The sequence below is a fragment of the Colossoma macropomum genome, unplaced genomic scaffold, assembly GCF_904425465.1.
Source record: "Colossoma macropomum unplaced genomic scaffold, Colossoma_macropomum, whole genome shotgun sequence".
Classification (NCBI taxonomy): Eukaryota; Metazoa; Chordata; class Actinopteri; order Characiformes; family Serrasalmidae; genus Colossoma; species Colossoma macropomum.
Genome location: NW_023494810.1, coordinates 29,698,238 through 29,708,505, shown reverse-complemented (window position 1 = coordinate 29,708,505; position 10,268 = coordinate 29,698,238).

Below are 10,268 nucleotides of genomic sequence, written 5' to 3'. Positions count from 1 at the left end.
TGGCCTCAATATAAAGATTTGTGGCCTCAATGAAGTAATTTGCTTCAATATGGTGATTCATGGCCTTAATATAGTAATTTGTGGCCTCAGTATAATAATTCATGGCCTGAATATAGTGGTTTGTGGCCTCCATATAGTAATTTGTGGCCTCAATATACTGATTCATGGCCTCAATATAGTCATTTGTGGCCTCAATATACTGATTTGTGGCCTCAATATATTAATCAATATATTAATTATTCGTCCCATCAACATATCGTCGAGCCGGCAGTGGACTTAAGGTTCAGGCCAATTGGAAGAGCAGAGTGTAGCACTTAGAGGACTCCCAGAATGCCTTACACCTCTCCACAGGCTGTGTTTGGTTCAATTTAATGTGCTAAATGTTGTTGTTTATTAGTTGTAATATGTGTTCTAATGTGTTTGTGCTTTATCGTGTCCTTTGTGGTGCTTAGCTAGGTGCTGGAGGTGTCTACTCAACCCCCCCCCACCCCCCACCCCCCCATCCTCTATCTGCCTGCTTTTTCAATAAAGAACAATATAAAATTGAAAATTAATTTGTGACCTCAATATATTACCTTGTGGCCAAGGCTTATTAACAATAATCACCATGTCTCCTTGGGGGCTCCATATAATAGTTTTCTGTGAGGCAGGTTTTAGAGGCAGGTTTCAGATGTCAGGTTCCTATCACCACCACTGTGACTATTTCTGACTTGTTAAGTTTCTCTAGAACGAAGAATTTCACACCAAACTACTCTGAATGGCTTTGTTTACATCTTAAGCGTGTAATTATGCTGAGGTTTTGAGAAATCAGAGGAATTCCGCTGTAAGTCGCTTGCTGTAGGTTGCAATAAACCAAGTCACCACTGTAGGCCAATAGAGATTCCTTGACAACCAGAATATTTGGTCCTGACCGACTGTGACTAAACTACTTTGTTGCACAGGTGGAAACGAGCGGTTCTCCTCTCATCTGGCTGATTAAATGAGTTTTCATTTGACCATTGCAGTAAACCTCTTTTGAGTGTTTCAAAAAGTCCCAATGCTCTGCTTGACGCTGAGGAAACTTCAGCGCATTCCAGACCCCCCACACACACCCCACCACTCAGCACACACACTGCGGTTCTCCAATTTTATGGTTTAGTGTAAAAGCAAGTGGCACGGAACGTTCTAGTAAAGTCACTTCAAAGCTGTTTACGCCTGACAGAATACATACAACACAAAATGAGGCAATTCTGCTTTTTTTGTTTTTTGATTTTTGGCTTTTATACTCTTTTAAACTTAACTTACATCCTGAGAGCTTTGCTTGTAACAGAAGTCAACAGCTGCCTGTTAGAATTTAAAAGAGATTCTTGCATTCACTGCTGTTAAAATAGACACTGCTTTTGCCCAAGTTGTGGTGCTTTATTTTCCAGCTGTTGTCGGCCACAGCTAAAGGCTCGCTCTCTGACTCAGCTCATGAGCTGTCTCTCTTTCTCTCTCTCTCTCGCTCTCTCTCTCTCTGCTCATAGACATATCTTCGGGGTGGCTCCTTACCCCGCCCCCTACAATAAGAGTCATTAACCAAAATAAACCCAGTGAATAAATGCTGAAGAACACACAAATTAACACGCAAAACATTTCTCGAGCGCACTACAATATTCTCTGTTAATACACACACAAAACACACACAAACACTGTTGAAAGAATAACACTGAAATGTCAGTGCCTTCTGAAAGAACTTTTGAAAAACTACGAGGGGTGAGAGGATTTTGGAGCAAGTTGTTTGCTAGACAGCTACCGTTGCTGCCAGGTGGCTGAATATCACGTCTGCCTTCATTAGCCTCAATGTAAGTGACTATAAGTCAGGATTTCTTTATCACTCCAGATTGGAGAAGAAAACACAGAACTGGCTTCTGTGCTGTATTGAAAAAAAGCTCATAGATCATACAGAAGCACATTAGATATACTTTTGCCACAGTTCAATGGCAGAAAAGGTGACGCTACATCTGTTACATCTGGTAAATTTGTGTAGCATCTGGAGTCTCAAATACAGCTTAATTTGAGTGTAACTTCACCCCTGGAATGCAGCACAAGCCTCCGCTACTTATTAGCCACATTATATGAATCCCTTAAGGTCACACGTTGATTATTTTTATTGAGGCCATAAATTACTATATTGAGGCCATGAATTATTATATTAGGGCCTAGTTTCTCATAACTCAATATAGTAATTGTGGCCTCAATATAGTAATTTGTGTCCTCACTGTAGTAATTTGTGGCCTCAATATAGTGATTAGTGGCCTCAATATAGTGATTCATGGCCTCAGTAAAGTAATTTGTGGCCTCAATATAGTGATCTGTGGCCTGAATGTAGTAATTCTTGGCCTCAATATAGTGATTCATGGCCTCAATATAGTAATTTGTGGCCTTAATATAGTCATTTGTGGCCTCAGTATACTGATTCATGGCCTCAATATAGTAATTTGTGGCCTCAATATACTGATTCATGGCCTCAGTATACTAATTTGTGACCTCAATATAATGTTTTGTGGCCCCAATATAATAACTTGTGGCCTCAGTATAATAATTCTTGGCCTCAATATAGTGATTTGAGGCCTCAATATAGTAATATGTAGTAATTTATGACCTCTATATATTAATTTGTGGCTTCAGTACAGTAATTGGGTGGGTATTAGCCATAAACCAAACTGATTATTTGATGTCTATCTGAAAACATTCTATATAAACATAAATCCTTCTTTTCTTTCACTGTTTTTTCTTTTTGTAACCCCACAAATCTCCGGTTGCCACCCCTCTGTACTGAGTTTAAAACTCATTTTCTTTTTTTTCACTTCTCGATCTGCTCTTCATTAATTTCCTCTGCCGCCATCTTTTTTCAGTTTTCATCTGTCTCTCCAGCGCTCTGCCTGACGTCTGGCTCCTCTCCAGACCTTAAACCATACGGAGAGATTTCCTTCATCTTCACCCACACTGCCCTGCTTACTTCCGCTGCCCCGCAGGCTGCGTGTGTGACCGGAGTCTTTATGGCTGATCGCATTAATCCCACTGATGGCAAATCAGCTGTTAATTTTCTATATTTCCAGATGTGGCCGCCTTTTTGGGGCCTAGTTTACAGGCTGTCAGTGCATTTTGACAGCAAATCAAAGGAGAAGAGGGATTTGGGGGGGTTTCTTTTATAGTGTTTGAATGTGTGAGTGCTTGAGATTGAGACAAGATGTTCAGATAACCAGAAATATAACCAAATGTGCAACTCCTTTTCTTCTGTCAGCAGAACCCTGAAACATACATGATATAATGTTCAATAGCATCAAGTTTATATATGTAAATCATGAGTTTTATTTGTTGGTTGGATGGCGTCTGTCAATATGGAACATATGGAACTGGACTGCACTCTAGTTTCACACAGTCGGTCATATTGCTAATGTATGCTGGATTGTCTTTCCATACTCCGCCCACAAATGCCCTCGATGTTGCTTCTAAGCATTGCCTCATGTTGGGGAATCATGAGTTCGATCCCCTGCGATGCAACTCTCCTCTCTCTGAGTGGGAATGATGACCCTTCCTCTCCTTCCATCACGCCACACGATGCTAGCCAGGGCATTTGTTAGCTGATGCAACAGAAATAAGAGTTAATGTTCTCCTCCAAGCGTGTTGAGCTCTCCAACTACATTGTATTACCAGCAGCTTTTAAGGAAAAGATGTGGTGGTTATGTGGGTTGTGCATCGGACCCCTTCCCCATGTAGATGAATCTGATGATAGCAAGCGCATTCAGAGAGAACTCAGTCAAAACTTGGTGAAGAACATGTTCTGAGGATGGGAGTGATTTTTCTACTGTTGTCATGAGATCAAAGTGTTGATTTTGCATTTGAGTCCTAAACACTGAGCCACACCTTTTAAATTATTATTTCAGGCTTTACAAAAACACCATATTTTGTCATGTTTTTTTTTCCTGACTCATTAATGCCACTTCTTTCAATTTTTTCCAAAAAATCGTACATAGCGCAGCTTTAAAAGTCCATATTTTGACAAAAAACAAGCTCATCTAACAAGACAAAGAGTGTATTTGTGGACAGAGCATGGATAGGTCAAATGCAGCAACTGCTATAAAGTCACTTTTGGGGATTTGAACCCATAACCAGCCTAATGTACAAGATCAGAGCATTTCAAAATGGTCCTAAAACTAGAACTGGAGCCAGAGAAATAGAGGTCACTCTGTTTTACGAGATAAGCTCTATATGAGATAATATCAGCTCTGTAATATGATTATAGACCTACTGTCCACTTTATTAGAAACACCTGCCTTATGGATCCATTATGTAGGTGTACAGTTACAGACTGTAGCCCATCTGTTGCTGTGCAGTTTATCAGCCACATTCATCATTGGGCAGTTTGATGTATGTGTGCTTGTATGAATGTATCAGGCACAGTGGTGTCGCAGTGCTGCTAGGTTGAGAGAGGCCTAGAAAACAAAAATCCAGCCCAGAACGGCTGTGACCACTGATGAAGGTCCAGAGGATGACTAACACAAACTATGCACCAACAGATGAGCTACAGTTTCTAACTATACACTAGCAAAGCAGAGCTACGAGAGAGGGTTTCTAATAAAGTGGGCAGTAAATATATGTGGTTGTTTGTGACGGTGTCTGTTTGTGTAGACTCATTACTGAATATCATGCTGCTGCTGTGCGTTCGCTCTTCAGGTGAAACAAGTTAGAAAGCTATAAAACTTTCCAATAAAACTTGTGCATGCCAGCGTCTATATTTGGCTGCTCGGTTTGGTCTGAGAGTGAAGCACATTTGAAGAGTTAATTGAAGTGGTGGTAATTGTGTGGGATTTATCGTGCAGGGAAAGCAGCTGGGATTACACCAGACCCCATGCAGTAAATGTTTCAACAGCTCATTACAGTAACGGGGCAAAAACGACAGAGCAGCAGGCCTCAGCCTCAGCAAATGACTGTACCACTGTACAGCATCTCTCAGAGGACGTTAAAGGTGGAATAAATGTAGCGACAGTGGGACGTTTTTGGGTCAATGACATATAAAGGATTTTAAAATGGACTTTTTAAATGATTAAATATGCATTTATAAATAATTGAAAAAGATAGGATGTGCATTTTTTGTATCTGCAATAGTTATTTCAGTGTGTTGATGTTTGTTTCACAGCTTTTATTATGGTATAAATTCATTAGAGAAAATGTCATGTGGTGCAACCATACATTAATAAAAAATAGTATTATTTAAAGTCATGAACAGCTACTGAAAACGCTTATAAACTAGTCTTTATACTCGGAAACTCCAGTATAGACCTTTGTCATTAAATTCATTGTCATATAAATAAACTTTATCATAATAATAGCACATTTTAATGGCCTAACTATGACTCAGAAATGACCATTTTTTTCAATATTTCTGAAAGGGCTGCTGACCTAGGCATTGTATCATGAAGGTCACTTAGGGTCATTCTTATGATGCAATACCTGCCTACTTTCTTAATAGCAAGTCATAAAAACAGTCCTTTGTTGTTGGGTGTACCACATGACATTTGAGCAAATCAGAATTTACAGACAAGTCTTTTACTTTTGTACTTTTAAAGTTGCCTTATTTGAGAAAATGTTATGATTTTAAAGTTTTCAAACTTCAAATCATTCTTAACAAGCTTAATCGTTTGCTTAATCTGCATTTATGGTTGGACGGTCGTACCACATGACATTGAGTGGCTTAAACGCCTTAATTTTATTTCGAAGGGCTGAAAATGCATTCACATAAAGAATGATGTGTAGAATTTACAATACTGTGATATGTTATATATTTATTGAAATATTTTATAAGAAAACAATGAACTTGGACACAAAAATGCACTGTTTTGTTTTTGTTGTCTTCATAAGCTACTTTCACTGACTGGGGAGATGCAGTCCAGCTGGTCTGGCTCAGCTGGAGCAGCTACCTGCCTTGTTATCTCACCCCCAAAGTGCCAGCTAGAGGGCTATAAAACCCTGTTGATGAAAAAAATTAATTGGAGCAGGAAGTTTGCATTATGTGGTGTTCAGAAGATTTAAACAGATCAACCATTTCTTTTACTGTTTACAAGGGAATTCTGTCTGTTTTTCAACAATTCTGCATAATTATATTGTTAGGATGTAAGTATGACTTAAGGTGTAAGTCATCCTCAGTGTTTTGACGTGAAATTCTCCATTCTAGATAAACTTACCAAGTCAGAATTGTTCACAGTGGGAGTGAAGGGAACCAGACATCTGAAGAGTTTAATGCCTCTAAAAGTTGCCTCACAGAAAGTTATGATTATTAATTGGTTGCCGGATGTCTGAAAGATTGTTTTATGATAGTTTTAAATATTAGCTTTTGCCTTAAAATCCATGTCCATGGTGGAGAAGTACATGCAGGGCACTGTCCTAGTAAAGTTATGTCTTCATATTTTTCACTACTGTTATCACTGTTTCCTATGGAAACTCATATGTAGACATGTGTAGGTTCACTAGTGGTTTTGGATAGTAAATAAAATGGCTATATTAGTGTTGTAGACATGGCAACCCCTGGTTCCTATCACCACCACTGTGAAGAAATCTGAGTCTGTAAGTTTCTCTACCGTGACCCAGTTCATATCAAAACATTCGTGGGGGGTGGGGGGGGTTGGCTCACGGTGACTTTGTGTGCTTGTACATGTGTATGTGTGAGAAACTCCCATGCAGATGTCTTTTTGTGTGAGTGGGTAATATGTTCGGTGCCCTGCTTTGATCTGAGAGAATGAATGACACAGATTAAGCTGTCAGACTGACCACTGCTGATAGAGTCCAGATGAAGCACTGTGACAGGCCGCTGCCCCTGCGGAGAAAACGCAGGCAGTTTTCCCAGAGAAATCCACTTTGAGTATATGTGTATGTGTGTGAGAGAGTTTGTGTGTGTTTATTTTCAGTACCTTGTGCAATATACAGTACCAGTGCGAAAGTCTGGGAGCGCCTCTTATTTCACTAATTTCCAGACACAACAGCTGTTAAGTACAAGTTCTTCATTCTACAGGGTCAGGAAAAAAAGAAAAGACAGATTTAATGGAAAACTGAACATATTTTACGGAAGTCTTAACAACTAAATATAATATATCGAACAAATATATAAATGCAAAACTTCACTGAAAAGTTTTCTTTGAAACCCTGCAAAAAACAGGATGGGTCTCAAAACAGAATTCGCACATTAGTATCTGGAGGGACCACCACTTGCCTGTAGCAGCGCATTTCCAAGAAAAAATCCTAGAATGGATCAAACTGAGGCAAAAAGTGTTGCAACAGCCTTTGTAACCACCTGGGATACCATAGCTATGGCCTGGCAACACCTTAGCAACACCCTGGAAGAGCACAGCAATGCCCTAGCAACATCTTAGCAACCACCTGGGATACCATAGCTATGGCCTGGCAACACCTTAGCAACACCCTGGAAGAGCACAGCAATGCCCTAACAATATCTTAGCAACAACCTAGGATACCGTAACAATGGCCTAGTAACAAATTTGCAACCATCTGGGATACCACAGTTATGGCCTAGCAACACCTTAGCAACCACCTGGGATATCATAGCAATGGCCTAGCAACCCATTCGCAGCCACCTGGGATAACACCTTAGCAACTACATGGGATACAATAGCAATAGCCCAGTACCTCCTTAGCAACCACTGGGATACCATAGCAATGACCTAGCAACAGCTTAGCAACCGCCTGGGATAACACAGCAATAGCCTAGCAATAGCCTAGTAACACCTTAGTAACCACCTGGGATACCATAGCAACGAGCTAGCAACCCATTAGCAACCACCTGGGATAACACAGCAATAGCCTAGCTTTACTTAGCAACCACTTGGGATACCATAGCAAAGACCTAGCAACAGCTTAGCAACCACCTGGGATACCATAGCAAAGGCCAAGTAACAACTTAGCAACCACCTGAGATGACACAGCAATAGCCTAGCAACACCTTAGCAACCACCTAGGATAAAACAGCAAAAGCCTTACAACCCCTTAGCAACCACCTAGGATACCATAGCAAAGGCCGAGCACCAACTTAGCAACCACCTAGGATAACACAGCAATAGCCTAGTTACACCTTAGCGACCACCTGGGACAACACAGAGAGCCTAGCCACACCTCAGCAACCTCCTGGGATACTGTAGCAAAGGCAAAGCATCAACTTAGCAACCACCTGGGATACCATAAGAACAACCTAGCAACACCGTTTGGTGGTCTGCCTTTTGAAAGTAGGAATTTAAGAGGCCAATTTTCGATGTATATTTTAGTCATTTTTTGAAGTTTTGGAAACTTCATTTTTTTCACTTATTTTCATTTGACTTTCTCCATCCTTGTGCAAGTAGATTACATTATATCTGACCTCCGGAAGTGTGACAATGGTCTATAGGCTACTAAGGAGGGGTCTTCATAGGACAGACCTACCGAGGACCGCCCTACCTCGGCTGCAGCCTCGGCTTTGGAACGCAGCTCGTGTGTATGTTTTTGAGTGCATTCCCACGTTTCTATAGTAGCTCATGCTCATATTGCGTGTCTGTGTGGATGGTATCGTGTGTTTGTGCTGAGAGAACGATCATAAACACTTGCACATGTGTTCGCTGGCAACTTCCAGTTAACTTCAACACAATTAGCTTTTAAGAGGCACAAAGGAGAAGAATGTTTTAATTGTAAGGGCGTCGGCGACGCTCTTCAATACTCTATTAACCCCGAACCCACACTGTACAGCCTGCTAAAGCTTCACTCACGCACACTGGCACGTCTCACAGTCTCAGAGCAATTTAGATAATAACGAGGCAGCTTAATGAAGGAAGTGTTGTTGTAGTAATACGGCTCAGCTCAGCGTCACTGATGGGGAAAAAACTGCTTTGAAGGGAGAGTTTTTTTTTTATTTTAATTTTTCTTTCTGCATGTTTAAGTGGTTAAGATGTAAACAAAAGTCATCTAGAGTGATTTGACGTGAAATTTGCAAGAGATTTACGAGAAACGTACTGAGTCACAACTGTTCACAGTGGTGGTGATAGGAACCAGACGTCTGAAGACTTTAATGTCTCTAAAAGCTCCCTCGCAGAAAGTATTTTAATTGTGCTTTATGATAGTTTTGAGTTGAGATTTATAATAAGATTTTGTTGCTAAACCTAAAAGCAGTGTCTGTCAGTCCTCAGCAACACTGCAGTGCCTAAAAAACTCGTATACGCACAAGATACTCGATCATACCGAGCTGCTGTGCTGAGAGTGGTTCACCACCCACTTAATAGCCCAACAGATGGGCTACAGTCAGTAACTATAAACCTACAAACTGCACCTGCACTGATCCTGTGTCCAAAAGCTTGTATGCACCTGCTTATCCAACATTTCTTCTGAAATACAGGGTATTAATAGAGAGTTTGTCCCCCTTTTGCTGCAGTAACAGCTTCTACTCTTCTGGGAAGGCTTTACATTAGATGTTGGAACATTGCTGTGAGGATTTGATTGCATTCAATCATAAGTGCATTAGTGAGGTCATCTACTGATGTTGGATGATCAGTTCTGGTTCACTCCAGCTCGTCACAAAGGTATTGGAAGGAGCTCCATCACTCCAAAGAACACAGTTCCACTACTCCACAGCCCGATGCTGAGGGTTTATACCCCTCTAGCTGATAGTTGGATTGTGAGAAGCAGAAATTGTGACCAACCTCTAAGACTGAGCTGAGGTGTGAAAAAATACCCCTGCAGATTTCTTTGGACAGCTAAAAGTGAGTCTCCTGAAAAGAATGGAAGCTGTAATAAACGTAAAGATTGGACACACTAAACACTGAAAAATATGATATTGCATTTTTTAAATGTATATATAAATACACGGTAAAAAATCAGTAAAAAATGATAAAATTCCAGCAGCAGACAAAACATGATATTTAACAATAAACGCATGTTTTCTCATTGATGGTAAAACCTGTAAAATGTCAGTCATTAAAATTCTTAGAAATACTGCCTTTTACTGTAATTTAACTGTTTGACTGCTTCAACTGGTTATTCAGACTTACAGTATTTCACCATAATAATAACACAAACAACCATTAAAATGAATGCACATCTGTGAAATAAAAGGTTGTTTGTTTTGTGAATTAAAATTCTGTATCTGTAAATTAACAACAGCAGTGTTAAAATACAGTATATGTACAGTTTATTTACATGCATTTAACCTTTAAACAATGGGTATTGACCATTAAATTTTACTGTTCTTTTACAGAAAAATTCTTGTTTCAGTG